General features: G+C 50.3%; 1 protein-coding gene across 3 annotated transcripts in view; it reads right to left on the reverse strand.

Moving 5' to 3' along the window:
• The window catches only part of LOC139998427 (uncharacterized), an 82465-nt gene that overhangs the window by 46142 nt on the left and 13948 nt on the right, over positions 1–22375 (reverse strand). The gene's annotated exons all lie outside the window — the stretch shown is intronic.

Raw genomic sequence — 22375 nt, forward strand, 5'->3', positions numbered from 1 at the left:
TTCGCCGTAGACGGGGCTTGAAATCGTCCATGGTCGATCGTCGAGTAGGCACGAAAAGTCGTGAGAATGCGCCTTTTCGGAGGAACGGTGGGCGGGGGAGGGAGGAGGGGAGAGAGAGCCGCGTCCAGATCGGACAAGAAACCCGATGGACTGGTTCTTCCCTTTGTTTTTATCCTCGCCGCATCTCTTTCACCGGAGAAGCGGTTTGTTTGCTCGAATTTTAATAGCTTCTCTTTGTCCCTCCCTGCTTTATTCCTGTTCCTGGTAGACACCTCGCTAAGGATCGAGGGAGCCGCCTCTTCGCGTACCCCGAGGTCCTCGCGCGTCTCTGAGAAACGTTTATGCACCGAGAACATCTTCATCGCGTGACACGACTCTGGATAAGCGGTGTTCCTCCGTACTCGACGCGACCATCCGATTTTCTTCTTAAAAATCCAGTTTCACCGTGTCTATGTAATCGGTTTGATCGACGTCGTTTCGTTACTCTCGAATCCATCGTCCAGCAAATACGATCCGACGTTTCGATCCATTTTTCGGTTAGTTTGTCGGTGATAGAGGATGCTGAAAATTATTTCGTTCGTTCTTGAATATCGAGAACGAACTCGACTCGATCACGTTTCGTACGGTCCAATCACTTTCGGTCCACCGGAGCGCCGCGTGTTTCCAGTTCGATCGAAACGCGAAGCGACCTCCAGCCGTATTTCAATTTACGAAAAACGCATCGAGCATCCACGATGAGCTCGCGGTCGAGCCAACGAACGTTTCTGTTAAATATATGGTACATTTATACCGCACGTGTGAAAGCGTATGCGAGCGTCGAAGGACGTCCAGGTCTCAGGTGAGACAAAAGCGATTAAAAGCGTTTAATAGTGATTAGAATCATCGGAAGAAAATAAACGAGCGAGCGAGTAGGTTGTCGAGTCCTCCAGAGAGTAAGGTACACGTAGAGCTGAATAATTTGTAAATAAATTTTAAACCGTTTGTTTTTCCAAATCCTCCCTATATCTTAACAATTTCTACGTCGATCAATTTTCGTCGTCGTCCCGAGACATGAAAGTTTTCGATATGAAAGTTCACGTTGATAAAAGTAGGTATACGTAAGAAGCTTGCGCAACATCCTCTTCGCGAGAGAGATTCGTTTCTTTAATGTTTCCCTGCGATCACGAACCTCAAACAAGAACTCCAGCTTTTTAACGGTAGATACGACAGCGCTTTGATAACAACCAAAGTTATGGGTTTTCGGAATAATTAGACGCGTTCTATTCGCTTGTCGGAATTTCCGAGGCTTTTAGACCATCCGCTGCTTCTTGTCACGCGCAGGGCCGCCACCGGATGCCGGAAGTTGGGCAGCTCGCGAAATTAATCTCGGCGTTGCGCACAGCGAAAGGCAACGCGCGTGGGATCGCGATAATTGTCTTGCAAATCTCGAAGAAATTCGTCGGTTTTTCCATTCCGCACGACACTTCGTTTATGTATTTTATTGGGAATTTATCAAGGGGAAAAGATATCCGGTGTTTGTTTTAATAGCCATTTTAACGGAGCAGTTGAAGATTTCCTACAAATATGCCAGTATAAATAATACAAAAAGATCTCAACTACTATACGACGTTGTCGTTCGCGAACGAAAGCGAAAGCGTAGTGGAACGTTTGTTCGTGAAATTTGTAAACGTCAAAGCGTGGAACAAATACCTGGCGGGATGACGAATATCGTGGCCACGGAATCACGAAGTTTGCGGATGTATGCGCGCGCGCTTAGAACGCAACGGTGCACGATGTACGTGGAAGGAAGATCGGTTTTCCAGGTGCGTGCAAGGAGGTCGACGGTACAATGGGCCGAAGAGGAGCTCGGAAAGAGGCCGAATAAAATCCCGTCAGTCGGACGACGTATGAACGCGGCGACACAATCTCCGCGGGTAAATAGAAGGAAACCGGAACGCGAGAAACGAGGCGGCAACGTAGACGATTCTATCGGTCGGGAAAAGCGATAAATTGGAAGAAAGTGGAAAGGAAATCCGTGGTTGTTTACACAAAGCAATGCTTGTAACGTTATCCGATAGTCAGCTTTTTTTCTCTTACTCGTTGATCGACCGTTCTACTAATCGGCGGTTTAATTACGTCCGATTACCGATTTACTTCGGTTGCGTTCGACCTACTTTTCCGCAGCGACACGTGACAACCAAAGACGCTTCTACGATATCGAGAAGTTGTACGATCGTTGGAGCGCGAGAGTTTACGCGTCGTAAACGCCCGGACAAGCGAACTGACAGAAGCCGGAGAAAAGAAAACCAGGTATTCTCGATCGAGGCGGCACGCGGTATCTTCGATTCGCATTGGAAAACGTGGAACAGCGAAGCACGCGATCTCGTCTCGTGGAATAGGTATTTTGCATGAAATTGCCGCTTCGACCGCGAAAGCAGAATTCCACGGAGAATACGTCTCTCCGAGATTCCTCGCATGTTGGTACTTCGTTTCTAGAGGTTCTTCGGACGGATGTCGCGTCGTGCGACGCAAGCTGGTTCCGGTTGGGGCGGCGGGAAGGAAAATCGGAGAAGAACAAAAGGGAGGAAAGGAGGTGGGGCGGATGTCCGAAGGGTTGGAAGAAAATACGTATGTAGATATAGGAGTAGGTGTTTCCCGTTGCGATCGGTTTCTAGAAGAACGGTGGAGATACGCGGTGCCGGAGGATGAAAAACGAGACGCGGGTAAACGTTATTACACCTCGGGAGGCCTGGAGGAGAGAAGATACATCGAGAAGAAAGCGAGTTATGTTTAGCACTCGGACTACGCTCGTATAAAGTAGCTTCTCGTTGAAACCTACGAGCGATAAAAATCCATCGTGCCGGGATAGCGATATACGGCTTTTCTATCGAATCCAACCTTTACAGTCTGTGCACGTACCGCGTGCACCGGGTGTATCTTGTTCCGACCAAAATTACAAGCCCCTTGGTTCGTGCCGGTTCCTCCGAACGTCTCTACCTTCCTTCCCCCGTTTAAATTTCCATGGCGATTCGAGGCAGTCGATGGTGGAAATAATTTCCAGCCGATTGGTTGCGGAATGCAAACGACGCGCACGTCGACGTTCCTCGATCGATTCGATGGTTAAAGCGCTACCGGATTTCATAGCGTCGTCTAACGGGACGGGTTGCGATGCGGCGATATGCAGCGATGCAACAGCGTCGACGATACGATTTTTTGCTCCAATAATCGCCGGCGTGGGATTAATTCACCGGGCGCATTTACAATTCAAAATCGCTTATTCGCCGATGGCGTTCGATCTAACGGAGCGTAAAATTTCTCCATCGAAGATCGGATGCCACTCGACGGATCGGGCTGTCACGTTCGACTTTCTAGATTCTTGTTCCTTTTTTTTTTCTTCTTTTTTTTTACCCTGCCCCGTGGCTACTGTCTCGAAAGCGGACGAGAGAACCGGAACGTCCAGCAGCGACCATTTGCGAACGATCGAAACGAAGCTTCCGTTTTTCTCTGCTTCGCTCCATCGCGAGAGGAGCAAACGACGTACGAGACGACGAATACGATTGTCTCGTCGTCTCGGCTCGTTTCCAATACGTAGGTCCTTCTACGAAAAACGTTCCTTCGAGACGAAGAAACTTCTCTCTGGCCGATAAAAAGATTTATACTGGAAACCAGGTCAAGCGGAACGAGTCTCTATCCGAATTTCCCCTTTGTCGCCCTTGTCGTTGCCGTTTTCGAACATCGCTCGAGATACGACCTCGTAATACGATACAATCCTTCTAATTGATTCGAGGGGAGCGGAGCACGCCTTCCACGACGATTTCGTATGCAAATACGCGACGCGGCCATTTCGATTACGTTCAGACCCCGAGAAAACCTGTTCCCGGATCTGTTCCGGGACGGGTTTCCGTTTCCCGACTCGTTAAGGCGACACCGCCCCACAACCAGAAAAGTGCATAAGCCTGTCGCGGCCTCCCGTACTCCTCCTTATCCCTTTCTCGTTTATCCGCTGTCGTCTTCCGTCTTTCTGTGTTCCTCCTCCCACTATCTCTCTTTCTCTCTCTTTCTCTCTCTCTCTCTCTCTCTCTTATCTCTCGTCCCGCGACTTTTAAGCCCGTTTTACCGCTACAGATACTGCAGCTCCATTAGCGAACGCGGCGTGACGTGTACTTCCCCGAAACCTACTTTTCACGAGGTCGCCTCCGCCTCTCGGGTCTCGCGTGCCGCCCCCAAGGATCTACGCGGCTCCGATTCGTCTCGAAATTTTGGAGTCCGACGAGAACGCTGGCCAGCTTTTTTGCTCGCCGGTCGCGTGGTTGTTCTCGTTCGGAGCTGCAAGGACGCAACGTAACGGAACGATATAGGCGAAACGATGATTCGCAAAGATTAACAACTCGTTCGACTACGAAGGCCAAGGAGCACCGTGACGCTTATCGCTACGAGAAAAGATTCATTTTGTTTCTTTTTTACAGTTTGTACGTTAAACTCGCAACGACTAAACGCTCAAGGAATAATTCGATTCGGGATAATGGAAATTTGATATAAAATTGACATCGAGTTATCTCGGGACTTGCCCTTAAGCGATTAAAGCGGAAACGAGAGACACTCGTCGCGTCCGTAATATTTAAACGAGGAATCGCGAAAGGAGAGCGATGTGCGCGAATCGGGCCACGCAGTATCTGTTCGAGTTAAACGAAAAAAAAAAGAAGAAAAAGCCGCTCGTATGGTTCCACTTGCCGTTTGCAGTTCCTCGCAGGGATTACGCGTCGAATCGTTGGAGCCCGGTTTGATCCGACGATTTAATTAGCAAAAGTCCGGCGGCGCCGAGACAAATCGGCGGATCGAGCCTGGCAATTTTGCGCGAAAGACGTTGCGAGCGAAACGTTGGCCGCGATTTCGAGATAATCGTCGGCCGTACTCGCAGAGAGCCCGGTCGTTGGGTGTTTTGCGGCGGTACAGCGCGCGTAACGTCTGGTCGTTGTTGGCGGAGGAGAAGAAAAAAAAAAGCTTCGCAAAAGGAAGGGGAGGAAACCGTGGACGGTGTACTACGGCGAGAATGGTCGTATCGCGCGATCGAACGCGCACAAAGCCTCGACAATGAATTACAATCGCTGGTAACGCGTAATACCGAGAAATAACGCGGGGGTCAGCTCGTAGGCCGGTCGTAAATAATAATAGAGTTAATGCAGCGTCCAGCCGTTCTTGGATGATTTATCAAAGCGACGGAGGACGCGGGAGTAGGTACCCACGTATTCGCATGGTTCGCTACGGAGACCACAGCGTGGCGATAAATCCGCATTTTCGCGGTCGATGTCGTCGAGCAAACGAGAGAAACAGAGCCACCGAGTCTCGCCGGGAGAAACCGCAGCGGAGAAACGCGTTTGCTACGGCATCGCTGAAAATATCGTCGTCACCCTTGACGGAAGCAAGATGCCACGTAGTTGGACGCTGCTCAGTCGCGTCTTAAATTTTGCATCCGCCTCGGGACGGGATCACTGGGTCAAGGACGACGAACAACGTTTATTCGCGCGGCCGACTCTCCGGCCGATGTTATTTACTCTCGAATCGTATTTCTGCGTGTCGTGGGGGCCGACGGGTCGAGGTCAACGCGGTTACGATTCTTGCACGCTCGCCTCGAGTTTGGTCTCCGGCGGACAGGGAGGAGCGTTCTGCTCGCTAGTTGGGAGTGGAAAAGGTGACGAGGCTGTAGGATCGGAAGCCATCTCCTCCTCGTTGCCGAGACCTCGGTGATCTCTCTTTCCTGCAATCCGATCTTCGTCTTTCGCAAATATGCTAATACCATTCGAATGGTATCGCGTAAGTAATTTTACGTATTCGAAGAGGGTCGACGAGGAAACACGGAAGAGGGAATAAAAAGAAAATGCAGATTCGTGGAGACGGGAAGCAAAGACAGCGCGGTATTGCAGCCACGATTGCGGCAGCTGTGGATCGCGGTTCGTTCTCTCCCACAGCACGTCGTCGGAGAGTGGGTGTTCGAGAGGCAGGAAAAGTGAAAGCCATGGCGCGTAACGATCTAAACTATATCTCGTTTTAGCGATACGAGCGGTCAGGAGAGACGGAGAGACGAGAGAGAGAGAGAGAGAGAGACAGACAGACAGACAGAGAGAAGGAGAAGGAGGGAGAGAAAAGGAGAGGCAACTATCTGCACTCTTGAACTATCGAGACGAATGTAGACCATGGCAGGGTGTCGCAACTGTCTGTCTCCTTCACCGCCTCCTACACCTCTTTCTTCCACGTTGAATCTACCTTTCGTCGAGGCGTCTCTATTCGCTGGAACTCTGAGAAAAGGCGAATAATCGACGGGAAACGAGGCTGCTGCCGCCACGTTCATTACGTAATCGGTGCGGCATAATTGTAACCTGCACGAGGAAAGGAACAAACACCAGGGGCGATCGTTCCTTCGAATCTCGTTCTCCGCTTCGAACCTCGTAAAAAATATTCACGAGCGCGGGCAATTTGCGCGCGAAACGTTTTCGACCGAGTAACGAGAGGTTACGAATACGCGCTGGCTCGCACGGCTTCTCTGCCAGCCGTTCGGACACGCACGTGCGCGTAACAAAGGAGATTCGCACGGTCCGATTACGAGCTGCCTTCCGGACGTCGTGCCAGCTGCACGTTGACTTTCTCCACCTTGCGACCAATTTGTCGTCTTATTCGGCAAAATCGATGCTTGCGAGCAGGCAGATCGATCGTTTTCGCGCGGTCGAGCGGGTAGATTCGCGAATGTCGGCGGCGGTTTAAACGTCACGGCGATATCGTCTATCGGGCAAGGATCTATGCAGCGGCCGACGGACGAAAGGAAGTCTCGAACGAGTGAAAGTTGGTCGACGGACGAACGTTCGAAGGAAACAAAAGCGGCGAACAAAGACGTGGTACGGACGGCGAATAAACGAAAGAGTCGCCTCTGTTCGTTTTGTAGCTGTGTGGCGCGTACCGGCGTATCGCGATCGCAATTATGCCGCGTTCTCTCTTCGCGCGTCATCGTCGATGCCGTCGATTTCCCTCGATGCGATTCGCGCGCCTCGACGCTCGGCAATTAACGCCGCCGATCTGTCCCACCTCGGGGAGAGAAACCAGCACGGTGCCACGTTCGAACGCGCGAAAGTGCCAGGACGCGGAACAAAGATCGAGAAACGATGGATCGTGCCTTTCCTAAATGCTTGTCATTGTACGACGGATTCTTATCGCCACTGCTATCGCGGAAAAACAAATTTCACGTAAAAGACGACAACGGCAGGGATAACCTTTTCCTCTTTAAAAGCTCCTTCGTTTAGCCCGGTGAAAGAAGCTTCGCTATCAGCGAAGGTAGAGCGAGTCAGCGAACGAAACAACGTCGCTCGGATAGAATCGCAACGCGTGTTGTTAAACGCTATCAAGCTTATCCAGTTTATCTGCCTTGGCAGGAGCTAGCGCACGCGAGCACGCGCCACGTCGCGGCTAAACGGACAAGATAATGTAGAAGGAAAGAGATTTAACGCGGTGTCTGGTGTGCTCGAGTAATACAGGAATCGATCGAACACGAGTGCCACCGGTTATTTACGACCATTTGGCAGCGGCGGATCCGCTCGATCGAGACTCGGTGCATACGTCCACCGATGAGATCGCCGGCGGTAAATCGACGAAATCGAAAGCGAACCGTATCGAAATTGAACTGACCGTCGCGCACCGTAATCGCGATCGACGATTATAATTTCGAGCTGTTGGAACGTCTATCGAGTCGCATCGGTGCTCCGTTACAGGTTGCAGAAATATCTGGGCCGTACGGAGCGGCGTAAGCACAGGCGGAGAATCGCGCAATTATCGCATCGTAGATGCACTTTCATTGGCGATTCGAAAGCGATTCGAACAACACGCGGCAAGCGTTCGACCGAGTTCTCGAACGTCGCTTTTCCTTCGCTCGGTTGCTCCATTTACTCTTCATGGAAAGAGAGAAAGAAGGCTAAAACGGAGTGGGAGGACGAGGGAACAACGATTATCGACGATGTACACCGGTGATCGATGGTTCATCCTCGAGATAGAACAAAAACGAGTGTTTCAGGGTTTATTAAGGACTCGTTGCACGGCTATCGGCTCGCTAATTGGACGACGAAACGTCACGACGACTATAACCGATCGTCCGTCAACCCCTGCGCTTCTCTCCGCTTCTGTCCCCTCTCCGTCTTTCCAGCTCGATTATTCATCGCAATTAACGGCGATTAATAACCACCGACCCACGTATCTTCTACGCCATTAAACCGTAAATAATAAAAAGCTGACTCTGGCTACTTTATCAGCCAGTTACGGTCGTCCTCTCCGCCCGGATAATTGCCCGAAGAAGTCTATTCGGGAAAGGACTGCTAAGATCAAGAAGCGACAGTCACCTCGCGTAACGTCTGCGTGGAACGCGCCATGAGAATACACGCAAGCGTACTTTAATTTGTTCCGGCCATTATTTAAGAGAGTCGTTTCCAAGCGCCGAAACGACGATCTCCTTTTTCTGCCTTTTCTGACCAGATCGTATCTTCTCGTCCTTCTCGTCCTACGAAGCGCGTAGGCGCTAATTGAAAATTAAAAATTCACCGGCACCCGAATGTTTCATAGAGAAGAGAATCTCGATCGAACGAGCAACGGGGAAGAACGGTCGGTGGGTGTCGGAGATAAGTCTTAAAGAATCGGAGCAATCTCGACGCGGGTCGAGCCCCATCGAGATTGCTCGGTGCGCCAGAGATATTTCAAAGTTTAAATTAGGTTATTACGTTCCTCGGACTCGGCGCAGCTTCGCGAGAAATGGAACAATATCCGCCTCTCGTTTTTACGAATTTCACAAAGTTACGAATCTTCGTTGGCGGACGTTCGATACATTTTAATTTAAGCGAAACCGCACCGCGCAACCGCCTCCCCTTTCCGTTCGAACTCGTTCTTCCGACAACGTTCGGACACGTAGCCGTTGTTCCGCCGTGAAATGGCGGCTGAATATTTATACAGCATTGTTTCTCTTTCAAACGCCTCTCGAACTGGAAACAGGCGAGAGTTTCTTCGCCTGGCTGAAAAGAAAGCTGCGAGTATTCTGCAATTTAAATCGTCAGAGTGGCTGTGGTTTTAAGATTCGCTCGAAATCTCGTTACGAAAAAATCAGACGCAGAGACAGGAACGAAGTGGCTTGCAAAGTATTCGCTCGCGATTCTTCTTCTGGATCGGTGGCATCGCCGAGACCGCGCTGATTTATGCGAATAACGATCGTCGTTTTCCCTTTGATCGCGCGAACACGCGGCGACTCGACTAATCCGCGGTCTGGATTCGCGTGCACGCTCGTGTCCCATGGCCAAGAGTGGATAGAGGCAACGAGCCGTGACAGGAAAGCACGAAGGAAAGAGGCCGAGGAAAAAAGCGGCGTGGATACGCGCGCCAAGCACGACGGAGATAGATATAGAAGAAGAAGGCGCTGAAGAGGAAAAAAACGAGCATAGATCACGTATGAGGCAGATTGCGGGGTACTGGCCAATCATGGAATCAGGTACACGTGCAGTACCAGACGGTGTACCGTAGAATACGTCTTATTATAGAACCCATGGGGCTTCAGCGACCGTTCCGCCAACGAGAAGCGAGGATGCGCGAAACGAGGATAGAGACGGAACGAAAAAGAACGTCGGGAACAACGGAGAGGAGAAACGAGTATATTGCAAGGGTGTGTCTGCCGACCTACGAGGTCAACATTGTTACCATCGTTATTGGTACAGCTCTGGACGTTGGTCTCTCTCTCTCTCTCTCTCTCTCGCTCCTCTTTCTTCCTACCATTTCTACTCCTCTCCTCTTAGGCTAGACTTTTCCAATGGACGCGATACTGCTAGCGACGATGCCGATTTCACAGAGAGGGAACGAAAGAGAAAGAGAAACAGGGAGCAATAAATTTTGCTGGTCCTCGAGCGGTCCCTATATTTTCTTTATCCATCGCGAAACCGATACACAGCGGCGCGACGGCTGTATACGCGGCGCGTACAATGATACCTGGAAAAAGCGTGGGATGATATATCCACGGTGCCGCGCGATTAATTATTTGCTTTTTCTTATACCGCGGCGGGATTAACGCCGCTATCTACGCGTTGCTATCTAATTGGTGAACGCAACGGAAACGCTGGCGGGGATCGGAGCGCGGTAAGGCGCGCACCGCGACTTTCGATTCGTTCCTCGTTACCGAGACGCTGAACGTTGTCTGGCTGGCGCGTTCTCCAACACGCGATACGCTACGCGCGATATTTTACTCGTAATTGAAACTCGACGAAAGAAAGAAGGACGGAAGCACGGGACTCGCTGGAATCGATTCGCGGCCTGGTGACGGGTCGTCCGAGCTTTTACCATGACCCCGTTCTATCCGAAAGTCGATGGAATCGAAAGTTTCGCCTCGATCAACTACGCGTGGCGGTGGTTGTTCGGCCGCTAGGATTTTTGCCCGATTAGTTACGGCTCCGTATTTCCATCGGTATTTCAGCGTACGACTCCTAGCAAATTAGCTTTCTCCTTATCTCCTATTCGATGCTTTTTTTTTTTATCGTAATATCAGATTCGTTCGCGAGCCAACGAGTCGTACGAAGGAAGATGGTCGACGATCCTCCGTACCTTGGATCTGCCATCCGTTTCCACCTGCGATACGTAGGTAGTAGGTTTGCGTAATTCCACGAAACTTGGAAACAACCGGGTTTCCTATCGGTCGGGCTACAACTTGGATGTACACGCGAGATAAACAAAAGCGAGCTCTACCGATCGGTATCGTGGTCCGTGACGTTGATTCCTGGTTACTCGAGGAGGTCGGATCATTTACCTTGCGTCTAGCATGCCAGGTAACATCGAGACGGTCGAGCGAAACGACGTCGTGCCGTCGTTAAACATTTTTCATGCCGAAAGATCGGTCGCTCGGCTGCGAAAGTACGTCTCGCGCGCATGCGATTTATCGTCCACGCGGCAAATACATAATCTATCATGGCAGATAAGCCCGGATTAGTTCCCTCCAGCCTTTATCCGAGTCTCGTATCTCACCGGTGCGCGGTGTTCAACGTTCTTCGCTGCTGCGGACATCCTCCGTCCTCTCGTTTCCGTCCCTCGACGCTTTGCTCCTCGCGTGGTCTCCTCCTTGCGTAATCAAACCGAAGGCGAACCATCTACGAGCTAGTCGAAACTTTCCATCGAAAGTTGTCCTCGCGCGGCGCAAACTCCGAAGAATGGCAACCGCTGTGAGAAGGTTTTCGAAATATTTTTCCGTCCGATGATTTCGAAGACGCCTCGCGAAGCTTCGGATCGCTCTCGTTCGCAAGCAACGTGGGAACGTAATTAATTAGCTGATTAATTAGCGCGAGAGACGCGAACGAAGACTCGGGAGAAGCTGCATCGAAAATAACGAAGCAAAGCGAACGGAAAGCAAGCACGCACGTTTGCGCCGCTTCCTTCGAGCGTGCATTCTGTTATAAAAGGCGGAACAAAAACTGTGAAAAAAAGGAGACGCGTACATGGAAGGCCAACGAAATGGAAATCGAGGCGAAAGAAAGCAGAGAAAATAAACTCTGCCGTCTATGGTCGATATTGTCAGCGATTTTTTTTTCCTGTTCACTCGCCTGTGTTTACTCGCGAAAATTGCGAAAAAGCCGTGTAACGACAACGTTTGCCTATTCAAACGCTCGAGAGTAAGGGGAAGAAATTTTTTGAACTTCGCTTCTCGCCACGTTGGCTCCGTTTATTTCCGCCTACTTTATTTCCTCCCTACACTCCGGATACTTGTGCATTTATGCGACATTTGAACGTACGAGACTGAACATAGGAACATAGATACCCCAAAATATATAAAACAAGCTGCAGTTACCTTTACAACGTTTACGAGACGAAACAAATTTCTATTTAACGCCGTTTCTTCGGTTGCGTTTGGAACGTCCACAGTCCGTTCGTTGCCTGATATCAGAACGTGTAACGTTCGCTACAACGATCAAGGGAAATCGACAATCGTAGCGGATCGTCTTTCGTCTGAAATTTCGACTCGGAAGAGATGCAGCGACGGGAGCCACGTGCGACGAACGATCGCGTTCAAATACGTTTAAACAATTCGCTCGCTATGTTACGCGAGATTCGTTACGCGCGATGCGGTCGATCGAAACGTAATTACGTGAAATATTTTGGTACGCGACGATCGCGCGTTAAGTAACAAGCCTGTACGCGCGTAGACCGCGAGTCGGCGAGATTTTCGCGGGATTGGAGCGAAACGTAATCCCGTGGGTACGCGCGCTGCGACGCGCCCCGCGCAAAGACGTGGCTGGGAAGAAAAAGTAGGCCGATTAGGATGGCGGAGGAAATTCAAGGTTAAACGGCGGAACGATCCAACGCGCGGTGGAAGCGCGTGTAAATGTGTGGGTAGATAAGGTCGGGGGAGTATGGCGCGCGCGGGGAAATAAAAGAAAACGGGAAGAACCTTCTGGCAGAGAATGAAAGCAAGCCAGTTCGAACCGCAGGAAGGTAATGGTGGCAGGTAGTGGTGGTGGTCGGTGGTTGGTGGTTGGTGGTTGCTGCGCCATGAACTTTAGTGGCTATATCGATTGTATGTGCACCCGTGGAGCCAACCCCAGGCGCCTTCTGGTCTGTCGCCCTTGACTCCTGTTTCTGGAAATAGGACGGTGAGCCGAAAAGAGCACGGTCGACCGCCAAACCAACGAAAACCAAACGCGAGGGGTAAACGAGCCGAGGTAAATCGTCGGAAATAAGAAGAGGAGCAAGACGACCAGAAGGAAGGAGAAAATGCGCGCGGTGCCGCCGCAAAAACACAGAGGCGGCGCGTAAACGCGATCAACACCGCGTACGATCATAAACACGCTCGTGCCGGCCGCGAAAACGAAATCCCGCAAACTCGTTTATCGCCGCTATTAAACATGGTCCGACGTGCGTGTGGCGAGCGATTTACGCGGATCCGCCGCCTTCGTTCTTTTCGAAAAAACGCACGATGATAATCGCACGTCGAACGGCGCGCGTGTGCGTCTCCTTTCTCGTAGCGGCGAACCGACGCCATTTCGCCAGCCGATGGTAGATCGCGCCGAGAAAGCTTGGCAAATTTGAAAGTACGATCCCGGCGCATCGAAAATTTTGCGCGGTTCAAGAGGTCATCGTTACTCTGCATCTGTACGCGCATCGAACGCCGTGGTAATTGTTTCGTCGATAATTGCTGCCAACGCTGGACCGTTCGAACGATCCGACGACCATTGTCTAGTCTCGTCGTTCGGCTCATCGATTGGCGCCTATTTTTCGCGTCTCCGATATCCTACGCGTATTACGCGCTCTGCCCATTAACGCACAACGAATCGATAGCAAATTTTTTGGCGGAGCGATGGTCGCAAGACGCTGTTGTTCCATCGCTTTTCCCGCAATCGTGGCAAAATGACAGAGACGATTCCTAATGGAGGTGTAGTATAGAGGTTGAACCGATCAAGGCACGGTACTCTAACGAGCACGACCTCTACCGAGATTAATTGGTTCATCGATCGACGAGTCGGCTCACGTATCGCGTTATTATGCGTGACACTTGCCGCGTTCTTTCGAATTCGCAACACGAGATAATAAAGGCGCCTCGATATTCTCCTTGCAGCGCAACGACGGCGCGACGTTCTTGATTTCTCCGCGCCAAGTCGTTTCTCCGCCGCCTGGGTAGAAATAAACCGGCCGCTACTGCGCGATAAAGGACTCGTGCAATCGCGCCGACGAAATTTACAATCGTTCGAAACGCTTATTGCGCTCAGCCATTGGCGATAATCGAGCTTTTTACTCGAAACCCTTCGACCTCGACGCTGTTATCCGGCAAAAGTTAATTCGTATCGAGTCGAATTCGCTCGATGTTGTTCGAGAATGCGTACCTTCGTCGGGAAAGCGGTAGCGAAATCGTCGGAGTCGTTGCCAAGAAACGGAATCTTACGAACCGATCGTATTACGATCATGCGGCGTGTAAAAACGAGCGATTCGTCGATCGTGGTGTTCGGCGGGTTCGAGACACGAGCGTGATGGCGTGCGTCCACGATGCAGTTGCAGCACGAAGCCGGGAAAAGATGCGGATCGTCGTAACCGTGGTCGTAATTCAAAGCTGGTAACACAAGGAACGACAGATACGATCAAGCCATCGTTGGAACGAGCGCGGATGGGAAATGAAGACGAGTAAAATGGACTCGCTGGCATAAATCCCGCTGAATCCTCTCGCGATGCTCGTACACCGGGCAGCAGCGACGTTCTTCGAAAAACTTTCCTCCGAACGTATTCGCGTACCTAGGAGAACGGGGACGTTACGTTGGAAAACGAGGAACGAACACGAGGAAACGTATCCGATGACTATGGCTCGTAATCCGTGCGTTCGTTGACCGGCACGCGTTATACCTCGTAAAATCGCGAGAAAATTTCCGACAGATTATTTTACGCGCGTGCGACGCCGATAATAACGTCGTTTCTCAACGTGGCGAGCGTTTTTCCTCGAACAAATCGATTGCATCGCTGCGAATAAGATCGTGAGAAAGTTGAAAGACAAATTCCCGAAGAACGATTCGCTTCGATTCGATTCGGTTGGGTGAGAAGCGCGTAAGACGACGTATGGGATATAGGCGCGATGGTCGTGCACGGTATCGTAAACGTCTCGTTACGGCGGACAGAAAAATCGCGATGAAAAGCAACACGACTGTAGCGAATCGCGTGCTTCTCCTCCGGCTACTTCACGTTTTATCTCTCTCCGGTTACCCCGCCACGACGATTTCGTCGCTACTCTCGTATATCAGAGTCTGGCTTCGTGTGGGAGCGTCTAGCCGCGAAGATAAGTAATGCAGAGTTTGCTCGGTGTCGGAGAGTTACGGAGCCAGGACACCTTCGGTGTACGAGTGTCGGAGTCGGGCGAAGAAAAAGAAACACCGAGCAATGGATAGGTAGGAAGGGGTAGAAAGAGAGGCAGCAAAAGGGAGAATCGAAAAGGACGTCTCTCTAGAGAGCGAGCGAGTGAGAGAGCGAGGGCTTCGAACCGTAGCTTGCCGGCCCGTGCTATATAAGTCCTGAACGACCTTGCTGCTTTTTCAATGCAAGGACGACGTTCACTCCATAGGGCGAGAGACACCGAGAGAAGAGACGAAGAGAGCGCGCCGACCGTGTTCCAGCGATCCTTCGACGACCGCCAGCAACGCTTCGATCGCTCGTCGTTACGACGATCAACCTGTGGCTGGAAGCGGAAGGCTTCGTCCTTTGTCCCTTGATACCGGATGCAGATCCGCCTTCATAGTCGTTTGCATGGTGCGGTATCTCGTGTGTCCCAGAAGCTACCGAAAGGGATGGGACGTGGGAGAGAATTAAATCGAAGCAACCGAACGGAAGTTCTCTTCGACCGGAACCTTGATCCGCGCGAATGGCCATCGTCCATGACTCGAAATGGAGCGGTTTCGAGTTTCCAGCGTGTACGGTTCATCAAGAATAATAGCATCGTATCTCTGGCGGTAGGTTGGCAAGTGCACGGCCGGAATCGAAGCCGCGTAATCGGAGGAAGGGGAATAGAGAATCGTAAAGCATCGCGGCAGAGGGATTCGTGATTTCCGAAATACACGTGCGACTGCGTGCCGCGGCAAATGGAATATTCCGTGTACGCGATCAACCCGACAGGATTTACTATGCCTTTGGCTATGGCGCGCGGGTTTACCAGTCGCCGAGAAGGGCACTGCTCATTAAGCGTACGCGTAGCGTATCCTGACGCGCAAGGAAGCACCGAATGCTACACGCTATATTTTCCTCGACTAATAGATTCGAAGGGTACGTTTCGCGGCGGCTGAAGAAACAGCCGCTTCGTGGCGCGAGCTTTCGTGCTCGCCCCGAGCGATCGCCGTTCCGCAAGTGAGAAGAGGTATTTAACGAATGTTCGTGGCAAAGTATCCTAGTGGATTAGGGCGCGCTGTACGTGCGATTACGCGAGAAGAATGCGTAAAATCTTACGTACGAGATCTTTAAGCTTGCCTTTATATTTAATCTTTCTTCGTTTTATATTCAACGAGAGATCCGATACTCTTACTTGGGTTATCGTATCGTAGCCCGTTGTGACGTCCCGTAAGAAATATTCAATTACGCGCGAGGATCGTTCTTTTCTGGAATATACGTGGTAACGAGCGTATCGTTTTCTTCGTCGCGGCCTGGTCCATACGGTTGACGAAGATGCCACGACGACGCATGGCGAAGAAAAACGAGAGCCGGCAATTTGCGGTGCTTCGTAAATACGTTTCCCCTAGTGCAGCGGAGTTTACATACCGGCGTTCATACCGACTGCATACCGTCTTTGTGTACACAGGTCTTCATCCGGCGTGGAAACGTTCTTTTTTCGCCGCGGAATCGGATACGAGATAGCGTTACGTGGAAAGGGTGAGGTTCGTTTGAAGAGGCACGTCTTGGACGACTCTGTAACGAGCAGAATTCCCGGATCACGGTACGCTCGTTAAAGTAATACGATAAATCACGGAATTACCGATCGATTCGCTGCATTACGCCGCTAAAGCTCGAGTCTCCAAGCAAGCCTGCAAGCTTAGCTTAACTGCCGGCCGGTTTTTAACGGATGACAAAGACGCGAAATTTACGCCTCTTGTCTCGGAATAAGGAATCCCCGAAGAGGCCGGACGACAAACTCTCCCGTCGTCCGGACAAACTGTCTGTGTCCTCTGTCTCGGTATTAAGGAACGAACTCGAGGATTAGTCTCGAGCGGATTATCGTGAAAACTTGGCCGACCCAGTTGGCAAGTCGCAGCGGTAAACAACGCGTACGCGTGCTTCGGGCAAAGCTAACCACGCGTCCATCGAACAGAAGAAGTTCGCCTGAATAACGGCTAGATGGACAAATCGCAAATAAACGATCCTCTGCAAGTAGCGAAGAACTTTCATCCGTGAAACGTTGACTCTATAGCCCGTATCGGTTTATCGCGTTCAGCTTCTTCTTTCAACGCGAATGGAACGCAACCTGCGAGTACGTAGAAAGTTTTTGCGCCTCGCTACGTCGGACATTTTGTACAACGTTGAAAAGTACATCTATAACCTAACCCGAACCTTATTTAGACAGAAGCGATCCAGTCTCGAATACTAAGGTTAATTCAGACTTTTCAACGTGGAAAGGAAGACCGAAGGAGAGTTCGACTCGAAGAAGTCAGAGTTGCCGTAATCACCGCTCCGATACTTCGATCGAATCGTCTCTTGGGAGCTTTCGATCCCTCTCGCAACATTATCGATGAGCGATAGCCTGCGATTACCAGAGACGCTCGTTACGTCATCATGGAACGCGCAATTTTCACTATGAAACGCGCAAATGTGCAAAGTAATCTGTTGGCTGTTCTCTCCGGGCACCGTGGAATTTCGTTGGTCGGCGTTTGCTCGTAAAAGTGGCCTAAACGCGTTCGAATGAAAATCGTTGCACGCGGTCCTAATTCGATGGCCAGGGGCTGTAATTAATCGCGGTGTGCGGTCGAAGCAGGTCGGAAAAGAGCGGTTCTCTCCGTCTTGCCTCTGCTCTTTCCGCCGCAGCGCGACCGGCACGTATATCGGCGTTAGAGGCAGAACACGTTCTCGAGGACTTGGCATTTGCCGAGGAAAAGGTGAACGTATGAAATCGGCCGTGCGCGGATCGGCGCTTGTTGGCGAGAACGCCGATTCCCGTCCAATCGGGACCTTCGTGCCACGCGAGGAGGGGCGATCGAAGGTGAGGACGATTAATCCTGCCGCGTGCGCTCGCCACCGCGCGATTATTTCGTAAGTCGAAGGACGATAAAGGTCGACTACGACCGTATTCGCGATCGAGCGTGCACCAAGCCTGCTGGCTCGTTCGTCGTAGCGTCCAAGTTCCTTTCCACGACTTCCCATCGTTATCTCTTTAAAATATACTTGACGTGAAACATACGCGTTTTAGACGTCGAAGAGATCGTTCGCGAGAAATAATTTATAACGAAAGTATCGTAGGTTGGTCGTTGGCGGTCCTTGAAATTAAGCGACAACGAATTCGCACGATTCCTCGTAAACCGTAGTAAATTGTCCGAAGAACGTTGTCTTTTCACCAGCGAGAGAAACTTCGCGTCGTAAATTACACGACGATGATACGAAGCCAACGAATGGTAGCAATAAAATGCAAATTTCCAGAGAAAAAGCCGATACGTAAAGAGGATAGAACAAAGTTTATTAAAAACCGAAAGGCAAACAATTTCGAATGGAAACGAACACCGTTCCGAAGCGATTAGCCGGTGAAATATTTCGGCTCGCGGCTACGTACGACGACGCGAGAAAGCGCGACAATTAGCTGCCATTTTCAGATCACCGGTCTGCCCGCGGTTTTCGCTATCGTATTCGACACATCCACTTGAAACAACGAACAGCCACTTTTACTTTCTGCCTCCGCTATGCCGTCGCGTTTCATCTCGTTACGCTCCATCGAGCCTTTCGTCTCTATTGTCTCTCGGAGAAAGACTCGACTCTTCCGATCTACTTCCACGGGATAGAGCTCCAACTAGGGTCGACGACGTTTGATAAAAATCTCGCTCTCGGATGTACGCGATGCTTTCGTAAAGATTACGGCGCAAGCTGCACCAGTTTCTTCCGAAAGAAGAGTAATAAATCGGCCAGCCTTTTCCCGACCTCGTTTCGATTCCTCTTTCGCGTTCTATTGCAGCTCGCCATCTTCTCGCCTTCTTATCTCGCGACCGACCGTTTTCAACATCCTTCCCGCTATCTTCCTTTTACGATAGCCATCATCCTGCACGCCTTCGTCATTGTTTTCTATGGCTGGAGTGGTGCTCGTGACGTTTATTTCATCACGGTGGTCGCACTAAAATCCCTACCGTCACCTCCCGAGGCCTCCTCGTTTTTTCCCTACCTCTCCTTCTCTTTATTTTTTCTCTTACTTGTTCCTCCGACAGCCGACTGCGATTTTATGCAATTTCTTGTTTGACTTGAGCCGCCGAACGAAGCAAACAGGCAGTAATCGTTTTACGATTCTCGCAAATGAGTTCTCCAAAGTCGCAGGAGGCCTCCTGCCGCGTCTCTTCCTTATTCCTTCTTTCCTTTCTACCTCTCTGTCCAACCGTCCTGCCGGCTTTCGCCTCTGCCGTTCCAGGATCCCTCCGACCTATCCAATTTCGTCCAAGTTTCGCCATCGTTTCAACGTGATCGCCGATCGCGCCGTTTCTTCGCCGCTACTTTCCCTAACGTCCTCCTAGTATCGTATCGAGATTGCAAATCGAGCTTGTCGCGACATTGGAACGCCTCGGAAGAAACAGGAGCACGTTTGCTAATTTAATACGAAGGAACGTGGTAGACGGAAGCGGGTCAAGGCAAGAGCTCGCGAAGCGCGTTAAAAGCTATCTTTAACTTACCTACCATTCGTTTTCGTTCATTAGTCCGGAGAGCATTGATAATTGCGCTCGATGATAGTCATCACGGTCGTACCGAGCGTACCGTATTCACGACGTTCCTACGGTCTATCCTACCGAGAGAAGATTCTCTTGTTTCGTCCTGGCGCGTCTGCTCGAGTCTGCCAATCGCAGCTTCCCTCGCGTCATCCTTCCTTCGTTCCTTGGTCGTTCGTCGCGATGTCTGCCTCTTTTCCAACGATTCCGTTTATTTGCGGAGGTCGGTTTCTTTCTCTCGTCTCGCCCTTTCCTTCTTTCCTCTTTTTTTTTTTTTTTTTTTTTTTTGTCTCATCCTGACATAACTTGGCGATGTCCGCCATTATCGTAACTTACCAGTCGCCACCCCTCGTGGCCTTCATTGCCCTTTCATTTTTTTCCCATGCTTCGGCTTCCACTTCGGCTACGACTACTACCGATCGATATTTTATTTACCGCTCTCTAATAACGAGACTACGCACTTTTCCATTTATTTCGCATATTTTTCCCTTTCGTAAAAGCCAGATGGCAAAAGGCTGTCTATTTATGGCCGCGTCTGTCAAGGGACGGAAGGTCTTCGATGGATTCCTTTCGACCAACGTACCGCCTTTCGCAAAGTCAAACACGCGCAACGCGAGTGCTTCTTGTTAGATGTCATCCGTTCTACAAAGCCAAAAACGATCTTTCTCGTTAATTTGACTTTGCTCTGGAAATAGCGACGGGTTTTATCCGCGTGGCGCGGATACTCTATTAATCGTTCTTAACATAACGTCGATAGAACGTTCGCTGTACGAATTAATCGTGACACACGCTGTACAAATAATCGAAATAATATTAGCTCGTAACAGGGACGTTTATAATTTTATTTGACGTTTCTTACGTTAACGCAATATTAATCGACGGTTTTGTCATTAACGTCATCCGTTCGCTATTTCAATCTGTTAAACAGATAGTACATTCGTATCGTACGTGTGAGAGTGAGAGCGAACAGCGAGCAGACGCGTGTGTGCATTCCCTCTCTAGAGTGTATGCGACTGTACGTGAATGTACGACTAGAAGAAAAAAAGCAAGAAAGCGAGTGTCTTCTAGCTGCTCGGAGAGTAATCCACGTGTAAAGGTGAACTTAGTTAATATGTAAATAAAGTTTAACTTTTTATTCCCTCCAAATCCTCGCCATACCTTGACACAATCTTTTCCACGAATCTTCCTCTCTCTGTTTGTTACGTAATTCTGTCGCGTTTGCGAGAATTCTCTCTACAGCGAGCCGTTAGGCACGGATAGAAAGAGCGCTATCGCGCTTACAGCTTCAGCTCGCGCAAGTTTTTCCGGTCGCGCGAGCTTTTCCCTTCTTTCTCGTTCGCTTTCACTTTCGCCTCGCGAACGAGTCAAGTGCGTAACAGATCGATACAAAACGCGATGACAAGGTTACGCGAGCTTCCTCTTCGACGATCGGCCGTACCAGCTTCCATCGACTTTTCGCGCAGCGAGTTCGTCGAAGCGTAAAACTTTTTTCGCGCAATAATCGAATAAGAGACGAATCGCATCGAACGAATCTACGCGTTTACAACGCGATTGGTCGTGACGCTGTATCGCTAATTCCACTGACGGCCGACCATGTTGAGAAGACGTCTTTCCATCGATCGAACGAGCGTAATGATCGCGATTGGAAAAAGCTTCGCTTTATTACGCCAATCTTGCCTCTCGAGGGTACGACGCTCGAGGGTAGCGCAACAATTACGTCGCAGCTTGTGTCGGAGCAATTTTTTCTCCGCGTTTCCTCTGGTAACGCAAAAATACCCACCAGGATAGAGAAAGGTTACAACCTCGCTCGTTCGTCGCAGTAGATACCAACCTCTCTGACGTTGCTCACGTTCGATTCGCTTGATTTTCTCGCGTTACACGGTTTCCAGCCGATCGACGGATTTGCACAGTCATCTAGGATGATCCATCGGTTCCCTTGTTGCGAACACTGTCAGCTCGATCGTCCTAAGTCGATGCGCCAGGAATAGTCAAGATACTTTCCTCTCCCCATCCACCATTTTTTCTCAATCGCGCGTTTTCCCGGACTCGAAGCGCTTCTCTTGACGCGTTCCCTCGTAGGTTCGGATAGTGGCGATTCGAACGTAAAACGCGAACCGAAAAGCAACAGATGGCGAGGAAATACGTAGCGATAGTTGGTATCGAGTTGATACGCGTACAAAGTATCGCGGCGCGCGGAGTAGAGCGTACAACGCTGTACATAACGAAAGTCAGATACTCTCGGCGAACGCGTCGAAGCATCGGCGTAAGGTAAAAGGCTCGATGTCGATGTAGAATTTCGGAAGGTGGACGTTTTCTCGAGCGTTGCAGTCCGCGAGATTAGAATTCTAATTCCGCGAAACTAGTACGTGTTCTCACGCGGTAACGAGCGCTCCGAATAGATTAGAGAGGCGAAGCTCTAATCTCGACGGTTAATCTCCGATAATATGCAGTTTATGCGACGAGGAATTTATAATGGAGCGATGCGATCGTGCCCGCTCGCCGCTATTAAACAACGGGCGGAACCGATGCCGGTAGCTCCGCGTGAATCAGATTATTCCCCCTTTGACTTTGATGACTGGTCAAACTGTATCCGGGGGGATAGCGTTCGAACGTAAGTGGCCGCTCGAACGATATGTGCATTCGATTTCCATATAAATGCGGGCCCGCTGCAAATGGATTTCATAAAAGGAGGTACGGGTAGCCACAATGGACAATGTAAAAGAGAAAGAGAGAGACTACGTGGCAATAAGTGTCGCATAGAGAGATATTGCCAGGCTTTCTTCCGTTCGACGATCAAAAGCTTCGATATCGATCGACGTGAAAATTATTCCATGAAAATTTGTTCGTTTTCCTGACTCGCGACGAGTTCGTCGAAAACTGCGGCAAGTAATATTCTCTTGGCTGGCAACATTCGACGATCGCAAGCAGACTCTCGAGAGGAAGAAAAGAACACGAACGAGAGACAGTGAGAAGTCGTAGAATAAAAAGAAGAA

The sequence above is a fragment of the Bombus fervidus genome, chromosome 3, assembly GCF_041682495.2.
Source record: "Bombus fervidus isolate BK054 chromosome 3, iyBomFerv1, whole genome shotgun sequence".
In the NCBI taxonomy this organism is placed as follows: Eukaryota; Metazoa; Arthropoda; class Insecta; order Hymenoptera; family Apidae; genus Bombus; species Bombus fervidus.